This window comes from Megascapheus bottae, chromosome 4, assembly GCF_031878675.1.
Source record: "Megascapheus bottae isolate mThoBot1 chromosome 4, mThoBot2.hap1, whole genome shotgun sequence".
In the NCBI taxonomy this organism is placed as follows: domain Eukaryota; kingdom Metazoa; phylum Chordata; class Mammalia; order Rodentia; family Geomyidae; genus Megascapheus; species Megascapheus bottae.
In genome coordinates, this window is record NC_143512.1 from 66,208,511 (window position 1) to 66,226,528 (window position 18,018).

The following is an 18,018-nucleotide window of genomic DNA, read 5'->3' on the forward strand; positions in this document are numbered from 1 at the left end:
CTGCTATCTAGCTCTTTCTCTTCTTCTTCATCCTTTTTTCTTCTTTGTTTTCCTCTTCCTCTTCTTCCAGCTCTCCCACTTCTTTCTTCTCCTCTACCTGTTCTTCCTCCTCCTTTTGCTCTTCTTCCTCCTCCTCTTTCTCTTGTTCTTCTTTCTCCACTTCCTTCCAGAACTTCAGGAGGAGTATATTTTGGTAGCACAGAAAAGAAGTAAAGAAAAATAAAAAAAGATGAAGAGAAATGTCTCTTACTTCAACACACTGGAGAAGAGAGCAAAGAAATCTCAGACTGGTGATTCTTTTTTTTTTTTTTTTTTTTTTTTTTTGCCAGTCCTGGGCTTGAGCTCAGGGCCTGAGCACTGTCCTTGGACTTTCTCAAGGCTAGAGCTCTACCACTTGAGCCTCAGCACCACTTCTGGCTTTTTTCTATGTATGTGGTACCAAGGAATCGATCCCGAGTCTTCGTGCATGCTAGGCAAGCACTTTAACCACTAGGCCAAACTCCTGGCCCCAGACTGGTGATTCTTATCAGGGGTACTTTTACTTTCGGAGGTAGGCAATCTCATCTTAAACTCCCATCTAGTCAAGTAGTCATTTCACCTAGAAACCCCAACTCATTTTGCCCAGCTTTTAAGAATAGAGATAATGTGTTTAGAATGGGCCTGTCCCCACAAACATGACTAAAATGGATCTTAACCTTACTCAAAATTCGGGTAAGATGGTCTGGGCCTACACAAGATATAGGGACAATAAGCATAATACTTAGTGTGGCATTTATCAGACATGTCTTTGTATTTTCTGTGTCTTACATTTTCAAAGAATCTATAGCTCCTTACCATCAAATAAGAGAAGGTAGCTAGGCCAATTTTTCCCTCTTACCTTATTCTTGTAATTTAAAGTCTGAAAACGAGTGTGTCAAAAAGAAAGCTTGTTGACTTTTCAGCTTTCTTTCCTGGTTTTGTTTTAATTTCTGACTCGGGTATTTTAAAAGTTAAAAACAATTACTTTGAGTTTCCCTATCCACTCGTCTATTCTGATTCGTTACATGCATTGTATCTTAAAAGGATTGCAGGAGGCCTGCCAGTTGGTCCTCTTATGGCTTCCTGGACTTGAGAGTGGGCAGTCGCTAGGGCAGATCAAGAGGAGGAAAGGAAAGAAAGGGGACAGAGCCCGCCATTAGATCTGATCAGACTTTAATCGACGCTGAAGAGGGGTGCAGGGGCACAGAAGGTGGTGGGGGTCTCAAGAGTAGTGTAGTAGAATGAGGGAGATGCTGGGTGCACTTCCACATGGGGTTTGGGGGGTGGGGGGAGTGAGGTCTTTGGGAGAACCACCCCTTCGGCATCTCAAATGATGAGACTCTGCCTTGCCTTGGTAATCCAACAGCCCCTGATCTCTGTCCCTGCCTGGGGCTCGTTCTGGGACGTGGCCCCTCCACTCCCACCCCACCTCCAGAGTGGTTCTCCAAAAATGCAAGTGTGCACTGCCCGGGTGGGACCTTCTGCGGCAGTTGCCTGATCCCACAACCCAACAGCTCTCTTATCCAACTCCACTTAAACCCCGGAGACCCCTTCCAAGCCCGTGTGTCTTCCGTTCTTCCATTCTGCTCCAGGCTTCTTGGTGCCCTTAAGTCTCATCTGAACAGCTGAGGTCCTCCTTCCTCTTATCCACGACAAGGCCTGGTCAAAGAGCTAAAATCCAAAGTCTGTTCCCTTGATTTCGTCAAACTAGAAATTCAATTGGACTGCCATGAGTAGGAGTGTAAATTCTCGGGAGCAATTTAGTGCCTTTTTTACTATCAGGCAAAGAAAAATGATTGAAAACCATCTTCTAAAAGTAAAAATTGTCTTCTCCACGTATGAAATGATGTTTAAAGAATTAAAAGAATCACCTAAACATTAGGACATATGAAGTCTACAGATTTAAGGTATAACATCTTTCACAACTATTACAACAACAATTATAGAACGGCAAGCTAGATGCATGTATAAACCCCTCTGTACATCACCTTTACAATAAAATAAAATGTTATTAAAACAAGTAAATAAAACATTATATACTATATACCACAGAGGAGTAAAACAGTTCATTGCAAAAAAAAAATATAAAACAAAAACAGTTCATTGTGCCTTTGGCTAGCTCTATTAGGTTTAAATGCTATTATCCCTAGACTAAATCACTGATTACAATCTACGTTTGCATGTAATCAATGGTTGTAATAAATGACTTCAGCTTAATGATGAGCTAGATTTAGTTGCTAAGACAAGTAGAATAAAAAGAGGTAAAGAGTTAAAAGGCTTTCCAGCAAGAATAAATAAGGGATTGCAAATTGTAAAGCTAGAGCATTATTGTTATTTAAGGAAAGCCAAATATAAAATAAAACAAAACTACAAAACAAAACCAAAAGGGAATCAGAGTCAGAAGTTACCCAGTTAAATTTCCTGGGAAAGAACTAAATCACTTGCTCTAAAATCTGTTTTAGTTACTTTTGAAGTGCTAGAACAAATGACCTCCTTTTTTGCATTGTAAGATATTTTTATTTTATTATTATTATTAAAGATTTTATTAACATTGATTTTTACATCATATTTCAAATGTCATGTTTAACAAACAAGTATTCAAGAAGGGAATCTCTGTATGCAATCACTGGCACTTAGGTTTTAGAACATAATTAAAATTAAGCTGAAAATTTGTATGTCATGGATACATATTAATCTATTAATAATGACTTCTTTTTTTAAAAAATGCTGTTTGTTTTATGCAAAGGTCTTACTGTATAGTTTACATTGGCCTTGAATTTACTATATAAAAGATATTGGCCAAAATGACTTCAAATTCATGATCCTCTAGTTTCAATCTTTCAAGCCCTGGGATTGTACACATGTTATACCCTGCCTGACAAGTTTCCAGTATTATTCTGACAATGTTTCCTTTTGCCCTGAACAGTTTGCTAGGAAGATATTGACTGGTTAACTATTCTGTGGATAATTGTCCTGATGACAGACTGATATCTGTTTCAGAGTATCTAATGACAAGTGACAGCCAGACAGAAATTAATGCCAACAAGCTTTCCCTCCCCCCATTTTTTTTGTGTGTGTATGTATTTGTGTGTGTTGATATCAGGATTTGAAATCAGAGCCTGGGTAGCTCTTTCTCTCAAGGCTGGTTACCATTTGAGCTACAGGTCCATAGCTGGAGTTTTGGTCATTAATTTGTGATAAGTCTCATGACTTTTCTGCCCTTTTCAAACTTTGTTCCTCAGATCTCAGCTTCCTGAGTAGCTAAGACCTTTTTCTAAATCTTAGCAGCTAAGAGGTTTGAAGGAGTTGTTCTTAGGCTAGGCTGACATTTATTTGTAAGTTTATATCTTTTCTACAGATAAACTTCTAGCATTTCAAAAAATGCTTCTCAGGTTGCCTTTTTAGAAGTTATTCCTTAGCTATAATAACAACAAACAATATCTACAAAGTACTAAAAGCAAAACACAATGGGAGAAAACAGTTAAATAAATTAATTTGCTTAGAAAAAAAGTACACACTAGATTCATTTTCTAAGACAAGGAGACAGAGGCCAGATTGCAAACAGCAAGTCTTCCTAAATGACAGGGTTGACACTGAATGGTAACAGAAATTCCAAGTTTCACTGATAATTTTTGCATGTTGAAGGCTTATATGTGTTGAATATTGCATAAAAGGAAATGCTTGCTGGCAATTTTGAATATATTGAACTTGCATACCTTTAGCTTTGTAAATGTTTGTATAACATTTAAATAAAGATCAATTACTTAACTCACAGTTTAAATTATAGACATAGAAAGCATTAAATGTACTGTAATCACCTAAGATAAAGTTAAGTCAGTCACAGTTTATGAAGTGGTCATGTAAAAGATGTTTGCATAAACAGATACTTAAATGAACTCTGTTTTATTAAAACCCAGTTTCCTGCCTAGTCAAAGGTCTGAAAGAGCAAGCAGGAGACACAAGTAGCTATTGAATAAGACACAAAATCTGGCTTAGAGCCAGTTTTATTCCAAATGTTATTATGAGAATGTTTTTGAAGATAGCCTTATTACATAGACATAGTTATCTTCTAGTTTTACATCATTGAATTAAATTTTAAATTTAGGAAGTGTAGATAATTATAGCCAATTTAGTCATTCACGTTAATTTTTATTTGTCGGTCATAGGCCTGGGCGTTGTCCCTGAGCTCTTCAGCTCCAGGACTCACCCCTTGAGCCACTTCCCATTTTCTAGTGATTAATTGGAGATGAGTCTCAGGGCCTTTCATGCCTGGGCTGTCTTTGAATTGTGATCCTCAGATCTCAGCCTCTTAATTAGCTAGGATTACATCAACTTTTTTATAAGCTCTATTTTTTTTTTCCCAATCTTGGGCTTGGGCTTGGGGCCTGAGCACTGTTCTTGGGCTTTCTCAAAGCTAGAGCTCTACCACTTAAGCCACAGCACCACTTCCGGCTCTTTTTCTATGTATGTAGTACCAAGGAATCGAACATGGGTCTTTGTGCATGCTAGGCAAGCACTATCACTAGGCCAAACTCCTGGCCCAAGTTCTATTTTTATATGCTTCGAAAGATCTATTCAGACACTTTGAAACTTTATCTCTCTTGAACTTTATTCCTATCCTTTTTCTACTTGGGAACAATTCTTTAGGACAAACACCATATTTCATACTCTCTCTCCTCCTCCAAAGCATGTCCTACTTTCTTTATCTTTCTCTTAATATGTATTTGGAAGCAACTTTTATATTTTTTATATTTAAACAAGTTTTTTTTCTTTTCTCATAAAATAACTGTTGGTAATCTCATAATTCAAGGAAGACCAGAAACAAAATAATCACAGACTGCTCCTCCATCTAATAGTTTATAAAGGCACATTTATTAATAGGCCCAAATGTATGTTAAACAGAATGGAATGCAAATTATAATTATGACAGAATAAAGCAAATTAATATTTTTTGCTTAGAAGATCTTTTTTTCTTCTTCTATGATAGTCAAAAGTAAACTCTTAAATAACCTAGTTTAGACCTGGCTGAGATAAGGACTTTTGGAATAAACTGTTGCTTTTTTGCTAGTGGTACTGTGATTTGAATTAATGACCTCATACTAGGCAATTGTCCTGCTATTTGAACTCCACCTAACCATTTGGTGTGTGTGTGTGTGTGTGTGTGTGTGTGCATGTGTATGCTGGTGTTGAGACTTGACCTCAGGGCCTGGGCAATGTCCCTTAGTGCCTTTAGCTTTTTCACTCAAATCTGGTGCGCTACCATTTGAGCCAGTACTTCTTGATTTTTGATGGTTAATTGAAGATATAAAGAATCTCTCAAACTTTTCTGCCCAGGCTGGCTTCAAACCACAATTCTCAGATTTTAGCCTTATAAGTAGCTAAATGGTTGTGCGTGTGTGTGTGTGTGTGTGTGTGTGTTTATCTTGAGACTTGAACTGATTTCAAGCTCAAGACTAAAGCTCTACCACTTGAGTCACAGCTCTAATTCCACCTTTTGTGGTAGTTTTTTGGTAGAGCCTTAGGGACTTTTTGCATGGGCTGACTTGAAATCAGGATCCTCAAATCTTAGACTTCTGAGCAGCTAAGATTATATGCACAAGTCATCAGTGCCTGACAATAGCCAATTTTTAAAGCCTAGAAAGCAAAATATTAGAAAAAAGACACAATAGCTTCTCAATATTAACTCTATAATTGTAATTCAAGAGCCCTGAAGCACACATGAAAACATATGCACGAGAAGTTTTAAAGGAGGCATGCTAAGAGGGTCAACTTAAACATGTATAAAATGAGCTCAAAAGTTACCAGACTGAAATGATCACAGGAAGCCAGTCAGGTGTTTTCTGGAATATTTTTGAGAGGGAACAAATTGCGTTTTGTCTAATTCTAATAGACTCACAAAACAACACAAAAAAACCACAATTTTATTAATTTTGAGTGTTCTCTTAGGTAAGTTTTGAGTCATAGAGTTGAGTCACAATTCCCCCTGAAAGGCAGTGAGATAGTTGCAACACTTTTTGATCTCCCAAATTACCAAAGCTCTTAAGGGACTTGAAGCCTCCCAGCAGCTACGGAAGAGAGCAACCATCTTCTAACTTCAGAATGACTTTCACATGACCTGCATAAACCTTTGACTGAAACTGAACCTGGGAGGTCTCGGGAATAGCTACACCACTCCCAAATCCTGGCTTCTTGAGACTATAATAATAAATCCTGGTTGTTCAAAGGCAATAAGTTTGGGGGTAATTTTCTAACTAGCATGCTTAGACTCAGAAGTCCCAGAGCATCATCTGTTGTGCTCTATTAGTCAAGGGTCAATTCCTATGGCTGGTCCAGGATTGAGGAGGAGAAAATACTAACCTAATAACTTAGTAGAAAGAGTGGAAAGAGAAATTCAGTTGTGGCTTAAACTGTCACCCAAGAATGGTTAGGTTAGTTTATTCTTAATATTCTGGGGAGATGGTTAGGAAATATGTAGATATGTAAGTTTGTTTAAAGCCTGTGTAATTTATTATGTTCCAGTATTTTAGATCTACCTTTTCTTGGATAATTCTTGAAAACACGTCACCAACCTTTATATTTGTGTAGGATCTTCTACCATTTATTGTGCTGTGATTTTCTTAATCTTTAGTTTCTCAAAGAGTAGCATGTTAAATGACTTTTGAATTACATGCATGAAACCATTAGTCATTTCATTGTTTTATTGTTCATTAAGAAGCACAAAAGACATGAAGTGTGTTTAGAGAAAATACTAGGTGAGTAATAGAGTTGGTTGCACACAGGTATGTGAAACATTGCAGGAGTGACATTAGCACAACTCAGTAGCATTAAGTAAATAGCAATGAGAAAATAATCTGTGGTAGAAATACTCTATCATCTGTGTTTTTCAGAAAGGAACCCTGAAGCTTAGAGATATTGGCACCATTGTTTCCCACTATACTGGACTGCAGTATAATTGCATGCAACTTGTATTAAATAATTCTCTTCAGTTTCTCATACACTTACAGATTTGACAGGTGCATACTAACCTGTCTGCCAACATTGCTTACCTTCATCTTCAAGTGTGAACACGTCACACTTCCCACGTAGTGACAATAGGCCTTCAATGGCTGGAACCAGAATCATGAACTGATTTTGTGCTCCTTAGAATGCTTCCCCTGATAATTGTTGTTATGGAAGGCTACAAACTTTTATCTACTTGATGCTTCAGTTCTCTTGAGTTTTAGTTGAAGGAGGCACTCAACACAGATCCTTTTCCTTGAGACTCATAGATGGAGGAGAGTCTGTTCTAACAAATAACTGTACATTTAGATTCTTAAAACACAGGCAAGTTACTATCTTACACTCATATGTACAGATGGGTCACCTGTGTAGAGTCTCATTAGGGTGAAATCAAAGTATTGGCAGGACTGTATTCTTTGCTGGACACTCGGTTCACTTTCAAGTTCATTCAGGGGCTGGCAGAGTTCAGTTTCACTCCCTTGTAGAACTGAAAGCTCTGAAAGTTGTTAGCTTCTCAATTTCTAAGAGTTGTCTACTTTTCTCAGCTCCTTTCATCTTCAAAGCAAGCAGTGTGGATCAAATCTACCTCATGCTTTAAATCTCTTCTCTCTCATATCTGCTTTCAGCGAGAGAAAATGACCTCTTAAGAACTCATGTGATTAGACTGAGTGCACCTTCATAGCCCATGATAATCTGTTAAGGTTAAAGTCAGTTATCTTTAACTTTGATTGCATCTTTAAAGTCCTTTGACAGCAGTAGCTAGATAAGCAGTGGGGTTTTTTTGTTTGTTTGTTTTAGACAGGGAGATGGCAGAGGGAGGGACGTACCTGAGTGTGAATGCAGGGTCTTATTCATGTTAGGCAAATACCTGAATTATGGTCCAAGTCCTATTGTACTGAGACGAGGTCTCACTACCTTTGCCTAGATTGGCTTTGAACTTGTGGTCCTCTGGCCTGACCCTGCCAAGTAGCTGGAATTATACATGTGTTACCTGCGCGCCCATCTTGGATTAGAGTCCTGCTCAATAAGCAGGACTTCTCACAGGCAGATCTAACACTCTTTCAGTACTATATGAAGGGTCTCAAATGGCAAGATGCAGAATCTATGAGCTAAAGAAGTCAATTAGTTGTCCCACATGCAATGAACATTTACAGTACTCAGAATGAATACTCCCATGTAAAAAGGAAAAAGATATAAGGCAGATAGTAATTACAGGTCCATCCCAGCCCTGAAGCCTAATGGACAATCAATAGCTAATATAGTGTTCCTTGAGCAGGCCCCCAGATCTGATCTCTTGGAATAGTTCGTGTGTGTGTGTGTGTGTGTGTGTGTGTGTGTGTGTGTGTGTCTTGCATACTGCCCCAAAGATTTCTTCCTTTTTTTTCCCCAAGGCTAACAATCTATCACTCTCGTTCCAGCTTTTTTTTTTTTTCCGGGTTAATTGGAGATAAGTGTCTCACAGACTTTTTTTTTTTCTTGTCCTGGCTTTGAACAATGATCCTCAGATCTTAGAGTAGCTAGGATTGTAGAGCCAGCAGCACTTGGCTGGGTTTAGTTCTTTAGTCTAAATTCTTTATGTGTCTTGAATCTACTCTTTGAGAGCTCTTTCCATTCTGGTCTTAACCAGTACCCATTTCTGAGGAGGGAATTGAAAAATGCAAGCCTGATTCTTGCTTACAGTATGGGTGGTGGGGGGGCACTCATATTCTTTACATTCTGAATCATCTTGGTCTATTTTAGTCCAGGCTCTAAGGACTTGTGTCAATAAACTAAAAACCTTTGTGAGTTTTGGCTGTGAGTTTTGAAAGGCCCACGCTTTGCTATATTCCATTCTTTTCCAGGTGCCAAAAGTCACACCCATCATTCTTTCAAGCGCTGTGTCTCTCTCCAGCTATAATTATCGCTAATTTGGGCATACCAGGCCACTGTGGGAACATGCCCATAAGCTTCCTAGGAGTCTTTTTGTCTGGCAGTGTCTATTGTTGAAGTGGGTATCCTACAAAAAGACAGAGGGTGCCTGTTTTGACCTCTCAAGTTCTCAATTAAAGATGCCACCCTTATGAAGGAGGTTGCCAGGAGCCAGCTAAGGGGCTGCTTTGTGTTTGTTGTGCTGCTGAGCTCAAGAGCCCCAGGTTCAGACACATAATCAACAGCCATCATTTAGACAAAGCAGCTCAAGAAGCAAAGGGAGGTTTCTGGTACTTGGTAGCTATCAGCTCTGGTAGTCATAGTCCTTTATCATGAGGTAGCCATGAGGCCAGAGTCAAACGCAAACCTTTTCTTCATTCTCTCATCTTTGCTATCAGCAAAACTTCTCCGAATGGCCCTGGAACTACATAGCCAGTGGGGGAAGATGCTCGTCATTTATTACAACAGTTATCTGGGAATGGCTATCTGGACTAAAGGGAGGGTGTGAATTCAAGGAAGGAAGACAATCTGTATCAAGCCGTCTTGTGACAGAGCTCCTGAGTTCCCTGGGTCAGAGTTTTCAACCAAGTAGGAAGGAGCCTTAGCAATTGTCTCCCATTGTGTAAATCTGCCCAGTTTGTCACATAGTTGGCAAAGGCACTGGTTTTCAGGGGCAGCCAATGCTGGCAGACAATTGGTATATCTGAAAGCATTTTCTTTTTAGGACTAGCCTGTACTTCCACAGCTCACTTCCTGCTGAACTCCTCTGAACCAAGGCTGTGAGTGACATTTCTATTCTAAGCCTCAACTCAAATGCAGGAGGTTAATTCCGGGCTTGTAGATGAACTCTTTATAAATACCAAGCCTGTGTTGGAGCAGTTACTACCTGGTGAATGTTAATATGTGTGCATCTATTTAGGATGAATAGCCTGTGGCTCCCCCACTTGGCTGAACTGTATTTTAAAATGTTAGATACCAGATACAGTGTTGGGAGGCTTTGACCTTGTAGCTATTGAATGAAATCTAGAAACATGGTTTATTAACGTCTTCAGGCTTCTTAGTTTCACATAGTTGTTGTAGGAAGTATTGCTCACATTTCAAATGGGGAATCTAAAGGGGAAAAGAAAGGTCAAAAGCATAGAAACAGAAAGCAAAGTGGTGGTCACCAGAGCTGGGTTGTAAGGACTGGAGAAATGTTGGTTGAAGAACACAAAATTTACCTGTTGACAGGACATACGTTCAAAAAATCTATCACACATCCTGGTGGCCTGATAATAACAATAGATGATGATATGTTTGAAAATGGTTAAACGTGTATCTTCAGTGCTTACTTATTGATACTTTATGTAATATTTTAAAATTATTTTTGAAATAGTTGCACAAAGGGGTTTCAGTTCAACATGTCCTTTTAGGAATGCAATGCACCTTAATCTGTGTCACTCGTCCCATCACTCTCCCCTGGGCAGGCATATCCTATACATCCCTTCAAATTGCCTGGCTCCATTTTCACATATACAAATTGAGTATGAATGACTGTATTTCTCTATTTCCCTCTCCATTCATTTGCCCACACCCTGAAATATCATCCCCTTTGATAAGACATGTTTCAGCTTTCTGGTATTCATTTTGTTAAGTTGTTGCCAGATTTCATTACTATTTATATTAGCCAGTGCACAGTGACAATATAAACAAGTCACTTGGATCTTATTGCCTTTAAACTTTCACCAGATATTGGCTGCAGGAGGAATCTAGGTTTCACTGTCCTGATCTTGGTCCACCAATGCTTCCAGACCAATTTGTGTTTCTTTTCTAGTGTAGGGGCTTGAACTTACGGCCTGGTCTCTGTCCTTGAGCCACTTTAACTTAAGGCTAGCACTCTACCACTTAAGGCACAACAGCACTTCTGACTTTTTCTGAATAGTTTATTGGAGATATGAGTCTCATAGACTTTCTTGCCCAGGCTGGCTTCAAACCATGATCCTCAGATCTCAGCTTACTGAGTAGCTGGAATAATAAGCATGAGCTAGTGGCACGGGGCTCCCATTTTCTATGCTTCAAGTGTCTCTTCTGCACTGTGACTTTGGCTTCCTCCAGTTCCTGCTTCCTTGGAACCACAGCATATACAATCACTCTAACTCCTCTCATCTTTCCGACTTATTCCTTTGGTCCCCACTGTCTCCTTTCTCAACTTGCCAGAACTGCTTAGTTCAAATCCCCACTCTTATCTTGTTTGGAGCTGAGCACATTTTTTTGGCTTCCAGCTACTTTACATATCCACAGCACTGGCTCTTACTAACCAGTGGAGGATGGGGCCCACCTGACTGCCAATGGCTCCAGGAAACCCAGGTTCTGGGATTGGCAAGTGGAAGGCCAAAAACCCTGAAGGCAAATTAGGACTTCTGTACTAGTATAATGGAGAGAACATTGGATATGGAGTCAGGTGAGCTTGGTTCTAATTTCTGATGCTTCTGTAATTCTGATATCACCTTTATTTTCAAGTTTCTCCATAGTATCACAGGAAGATAATAAGAGTACTAGAATTCCAAATAGAAATGACTAACTAAGGAGTTCTTTCTCTGTCATAATGAAAGCTTAGCTGTGAGCAGCTGCTGCATTGTTTCGGGGCCAGCTTCTCAGAGAATCTCTCAGCCTCTCTCCTGTACTTCAGCTCTTGGTGGTGAAGATATCCTTCCCCTTTCAGGGTTGATAGGAGCTCAGAGACTTGGGTTTATGTCTAGTATGAGAAAAAAGCAAAAGGCTTCTCTCCCTCCACACCAGATGTCCAGACTGGGGTAAACGACCTTGCTGGCTGGGGGGGTCCACTAGGATAAGGTGGTATTGGGACTTGAACTCAGGACCTTGTGCTTTTTAAGAGGACTTTCTACTATTTGAGGACCAGTTCCACTTGATTTGGAGAACTACCAAGCAATATAATATGGCTTGCCCATCACAGTGATCTTTCTAACCCCTCTTCCCACCCTTCTCTCCCTCCAAAGTCCTTGAACTTGCTAAGCTTTCTAATTAAGACATGGCATTTTTATTTTGCAGCTTTCCCTGCTTAGAACAGAATTCTCCCCTCCTCTTCTGCGAAGTCTAACATAACTCCTACACCATATGAAAATTGCCCTCAGTGTTCTTTCTAGTCTTTGTTACAGTGTGGTGCACATGGCTCCTTCCTCTACTCCTCTCAAGGCCCTGTATGTGTGTGAGAGGAATCCTGTATGTGACAGAGCCTGGGTTCCTTCACCGGCCAGATTGCCTGGCTTTAAGCCCTTTTTAGCCCTATCATCCTGGATAAGTTCCTCTAGTGTCCTGGTACCTCAGGTTTCCACATCTGTGAATTAGAAATATTAATATTGCATAGCACATTGAATTAAGATTAAATGTGTTAACAAAGTAGCCCAGCTCTGGTGGCTCATACGTATAAACCTCAGGAGGCTGTTTGGAGGATCGAGGTTTGATGCCAGCCTGGGCAGGAAAACTCCATAGGACTTCTATTTCCAATTAGTCACAGAAAAAGCCAGAAGTGGTACTATGGCTCAAGTGGTAGAGTGCTAGCTTTGAGCAAAAAGGAGCTCAGGGACAGCACCTAGGCCCAGAGTTAAAGGCTAAGGACTAGCAAAAAAGGAAAAAAAATTGTAACAGTGTTTAGTGTAGTGCCCTATCCACAGAATTATTAAATAAAAATAATAAGAATATTAAATAAGAGAAAGGAAAAACTACTTGTTCATCTATTCTAGGTGGATGGTGGCTTTTGCTGGGGCAAACACATTGCCAGACCAAGTTGTCTTTGTTTTGGTGTGCATGAGCTCTGGTCTATGGGCTTAGACTAAGCTTCTTTAGCTTAAGTTAGTGCCCTGATTGAACCATAGCTCTACTTGCAGCTTTTTTGGTAGTTCAGTGGAGATAAGACTCTCATGGACTTTCCTGCCCTGGCTGCCTTCTCACTGTGATCCTCAGATCTCAGCCTCCTGAGTATCTGGGATTACAAGCATGAGCCACTGGTGGATAGTAAATAGATAAATACGTAGTCTAAATAGAAGAGAGGAGGAGCAGAATGATCTGATTATCCAAACTACCACACTGCAATGTTGTAAGCTTTTAGAAAATACAAGAAATCATCTCTGGGTCAGTTGGGAGCTGAATTCTGAACCTGCTCTGGAGTTTCTTAGCACCAAATCCTCCATGACAAACTGTGGCCAGTGTGAACAGCACTTCTTATTGCTTTCTGGGCTATAAACACACAAGCCCCTCAGCGTACTGCTGGCGTTCAGGCTACCTACATGATGAAAGCAAGGTTGTATTGGACTCTGGCTCATGCCCCACTCCTTTGGGAGAGTGGAGTGTTGATTTTGTTTGCTGATCTAGTCCCCTTGTGAGAGTTGTTTCCCTGAGTAGACTGAGCACTGGTCCTGATCACAACTCACAGCTGACCTGACCCTCTGTGAAAAGAATTTTTCAAACCCTAAACAATGGCAGCTTTATGGGCCAGCTGCACTGTGTTCCCTTTCAGAGGCAACCGGGGCTTTTCAATCACATAAAAAGCACATCCAAATTGTGTTGTGGAGACTTGCATCAGACAATCTCGACTGCTGCTCTACTAATTCTTGTCCAATACTAGATCTCAGAGGAGCCATTAGAAGCCCAGTAAAATAGACCTCAGTCACCTTGGCTGGCTTCCAAAGCTTGACGTTTGCTGCCTCTGGAATTTATTCAGAGCCCTGGACCATTTCCTGTGGGCTTTGAGCCCCTAACCAGAAAATTAATGGCCAGCCTCTCTGTCTTCTGGGTACCACTTGCGTCTCTGTTTGTTTGTTAAGTGACCTGAGGGCTTCTCATTTTCTGCTTTTGCCCGACTGGAAGTCACTCTATTAACAGTTTCATTGGAAATTCATGGTGGTCTGTGAGCTTTTCTGAAATTTCCTAGAGAAGAAACAGCTGCTTTCTTCAGAAAATGAGTCCCAGAGGAACATTGTCAGTCTGTCTTCTGGTCATTTTACACATGACATCAAGCTAGCCACCACCTGGGCTCAACACATACCTTGAAATTACCTGTCTAACCCCAGAAACCTTCCAGAGGTTCTGACAACAGAATTAAGATGGTTCAACTCTTGAAAGAATATAGTCATGCAATGGTAGTGTGTGTGTGTGTGTGTGTGTGTGTGTGTGTGTGTGTGTGTGTGTGTGTGTGTGTGTACTATTGCTCTCTAGGCAGCTCTTCAAGAATCTTTCATGGAGAAATCCTAGGCTGGCCCCTTAGAAGCTATTTGTTGTTAGTTTACTTATGAAGATAAATTTATGACCCACTGAGAAGCAGGCCATTAGCTTGGGAAGAGGAGGAGGAGCAGCAATTACGAAAATTTCCTTTGGCACAAATGCCTCCAGTGGGCTGAAGGTCACTCTGATTTCTTCCCTCAAAATCACCCTAGAGCCAGACAGACAGCTCCTGGGACCCGCTTCCCACTTAGAGCCTTTGGTCACTTCTCAGTCCTCAGTACAAGCACCCATTTCCCACAGGAGGCCCCATCCTGAGAGAAGGGAGCTGGCTAGACTTGCTGTCAATGTGGTGGGGCTTGGCTAGGGGCCCAGATGGAGCATCTGCACTGTCAGGCAAATCTTAGATATCAGCAAGTCCTTGCCTTTTCTCAAGGCCAGCAGGACAAGACAAACGTAAAAATGTAGATTGGGGGGGGTGTATGTGTGTATGTGTGTGACAGACAGAGGGGGGTGGTAGGCTTTCTTCAGTTACACCAACCTCTAGAGAAAACTTACTAAGACCATGGCTTCCCACAAAGTGGAGAACTGTTCTGACCATACATCTTCCTCATCCCTCATGTTAGTTCTGGAGGCGCTTAGATAAAATATTCAGGACTCTCTAGATCCCTAGAATCTCTTGAGATTTAAGGTCACTCATGGAGAAAAGTGTGGTCCAGGGACCCAAGTGACTTACCCAAATCAACTCTTACTGAGATGCTTGGGTGGGAGTGGGCCCTAGGTCTCTTAGAAACAGGTTTGTGAACTTAGAAATGTTGTCTTGATGTATTAATACCTAACCTACATTTGTTTTAGAATTGGTCCCATAGCAAAAGGGTTCAGTTCTAAACTTTCACTAATTTCAGTAATTTTTTGTAGGCATGGGGCTTGAATTTGGCCTGGGCACTGACCCTGAGCTCTTCAACTCAAGGCTACCACTTTACCTCTGGGCCTGGGTGTTGTCCCTGAGCTCTTCAGCTCAAGGCTACCGCCCTATCCTTGATCCAAGCCACACTTGGCTTGTTTCTAGAGGTTAATTGGAGATAAGAGTCTCAGGTCCTTTTGTTCCTGGGCTGGCTTTGAACCTTGATCCTCAGACCTCAGCCTCTTGAGTAGCTAGGATTGTAGGTGTGAGCCACTATGCCAGCTAATTTCAGTAATTCTTTCTGACTGCTGATTCAATTAGCCATATCCACCAGAGCAAAGTACCACATATTATGTAGTATAAAGAATAGAAATTGAATTATAGCTAAAAGTCTAAGACCAAGGTCTCAGCATAGCGGCTTTTTCTGAGGCCTCTCTCTAGGCTTGTAGATGGATGTTTTCTGCCACTGTCTATACATGGTATTTACTGTTACTCCTTGCATCCAAATTTTCCCTTTCTTATTGGTGATACTGGATTAGGGCTCAGCCCTATAACCTCATTTTATTTTAACTCTATCTTTAGAGACCTTATCTGATAACAGAATCACAGCTGACATTTGGATATTTGACTCCAAAAAGTCCATATTTTAAAGACATAGTCTTTATTGCCTTTGTGCTACTGGAAGGCAGTAAAATCTTTAGGACATGGTGCCTAGTGGAAGAACATTAAGTTACTGGGAGATGAGCTCTTTAAAGGCATACTGAGAGCCTCACCCGTTTTCCTCCTCAGTAACCATCTTCCTTTTCTCATATGTAGCATGTCATGATGTGCTATTTTCACATAAGTCCAAAAGGAATGTGCCAAGAGACTATGGGTTGAAACTATAAACCAAAAGAAACCTTTCTTCTACTTTGAGTATTTTACCAGAGTTATGGAAAGCTGACTAACACAAAAATAGTACTAAGAAGTGGTATCGTTGCTGTTATTCATGATGATGTGGTTTAAAGGCGTCTGAAGGTGGTTTGTGAGATGAATTTGGAACTTTGGTGAAGCTGGCTAGAGAAAGCCTAAAATACTCTCCATGAGGATTGAAAATGCTGATTGATAGAAATGTGAAGAGTAAAAATTACTTTCTAAAAATTACTTCAGATGGAAATAAAAACTCCATTTGGAACTGGACTATCTATTATCATGTCAGAGTAAGCAATTTGGTTTGCTTTTGCTCGGGCCTTGAGACACTGTGGGATGGTAAGTTTAAAGGTAATGAACTAGGAAATTTCAAGGCTGTCCAGGATTGATAGCAAGGCATAGGTATTATTGGCTGCTTTTAGCCACACTTATGGTGAGAATTTGGAGAAAGTAACAGAATGGAAAGAGTTAGAAACCTTGAAGTCTAACCAGAAAAGGAATGTGTTTAAAAATGCTGCCAAGGAAAGTGTGGTTGCTAAAATGATGAACACCACTGAAAGAAGTAAAGTACTTTACAACTGTGCAATAGGAGTGTATCTTGATTACATCTTGAACACATTCTAGGAGTCACAGGCCCTAAGTATACAGGTGAAAATGCATTTCTAAGACTTTCCTTTGAGAAGAGATATCCTGTCTCCAGGATATCCTGTGGCTATAGCAGTACCTAGAGTCCCCTCACTAATTAATTTCCTAGCCATCAAGAGATTGCAGCTATGGTTTAAGCTGGTCCCTGTGCAGTTTATGCTGACAATAAGACAATGTGATTTGCTATCATCCATGTGCTGCTGATATGGCAGACATACAGAAAGCAAGTGACAAGATTACAGAGGTTTCCACCAAGATTCAAAGAAAGGCTAAGAGGCCAGGCAGTGTGTGACATCACAGTCTCTGTCCATGGCCCCATGCTGTAATGCCTGAAGTTGTGAGACAGAAAGTACATCCCAGGAAGCCAAAGATGCTAGGAACAAGGAATGCCTGCTGAGGGAAGCTGCAGGAACTGAGTAGAGCCTGGCCAAAAGAGCAGGTATGGGGACTTTAGCTGGCCAGGCCACTGAGGCCGAATTTCCCGGGTCTTGGCAAAGCTTGCATTCTATTATTGCATGTCCTAAGTGCCCAACATAATGACTGAAAATTTAAGAGTTTGCTCTGCTGGGTTTTGTTTGATCCTTTTTTAAAAAATGTCCATTTTCTTCCCTTTGGAATAACAATGTTCATCCTACCCATTGTATCCTGGAAGTTTCTTTTTTTAACTTTTCATAGAGCCAAGTTTTCCTTGAGTCTCAGAGGAGACTTTGGAGCAATGCTATAGTTAAGACTCTCATGGAAGGATTAAGTACATGTTAAATTGTGAGATGGGCACAAGTCTTTGGGGCAGGTGGGAGGGAAACGAGACAAACTAATATACTTCCATGCATTAATGTCTTAGTCACCAGTCTATGGTGGTATGAGGTGGCAGTGGAACTTGTAAAAAATGAGACAAGTTATTAGAAACATCCCTTTAAAGGGACTAGCAGAGTCTCAGACCCTCCCTCTCCCTTGCTGCTTCCAAGCTGTCCAGAGCTGAACAAGCTGCCTTCTATTGTGTGCTGCCATTGGGAGGTACTGTGCAGCCACGGGCCTGAAGCAGTGAGCCAACTGACCGCAGACTGAATGCTCTGAATATGAACCAATGTAAATATTTTCTCGTTTTTAGCTAATTATCTCAGGCACTTAGTCATATCAGTTGGAAGCTGACTAACACAGGAGTGAATACGTGGATTGCGGTGATATAATACCATCTATCTATCACAGTGGGCTGAGTTCCATATTTATTTTGGTGGTTGGTTAATCCAAAGAAAGCATATGAAAGCCATATACCCTGAATTCTTGTACATTCAGAAACATATTTTTGTCTAGTGTTATTTTTAGATCACATTTTCTTTTCCTCTTTAAACTTGGAAGGCATTTCTCTGTCGTCTGCTATCTTGCAAGCTATTATGGAAAGAAATCTGACACCAGTTGAATTT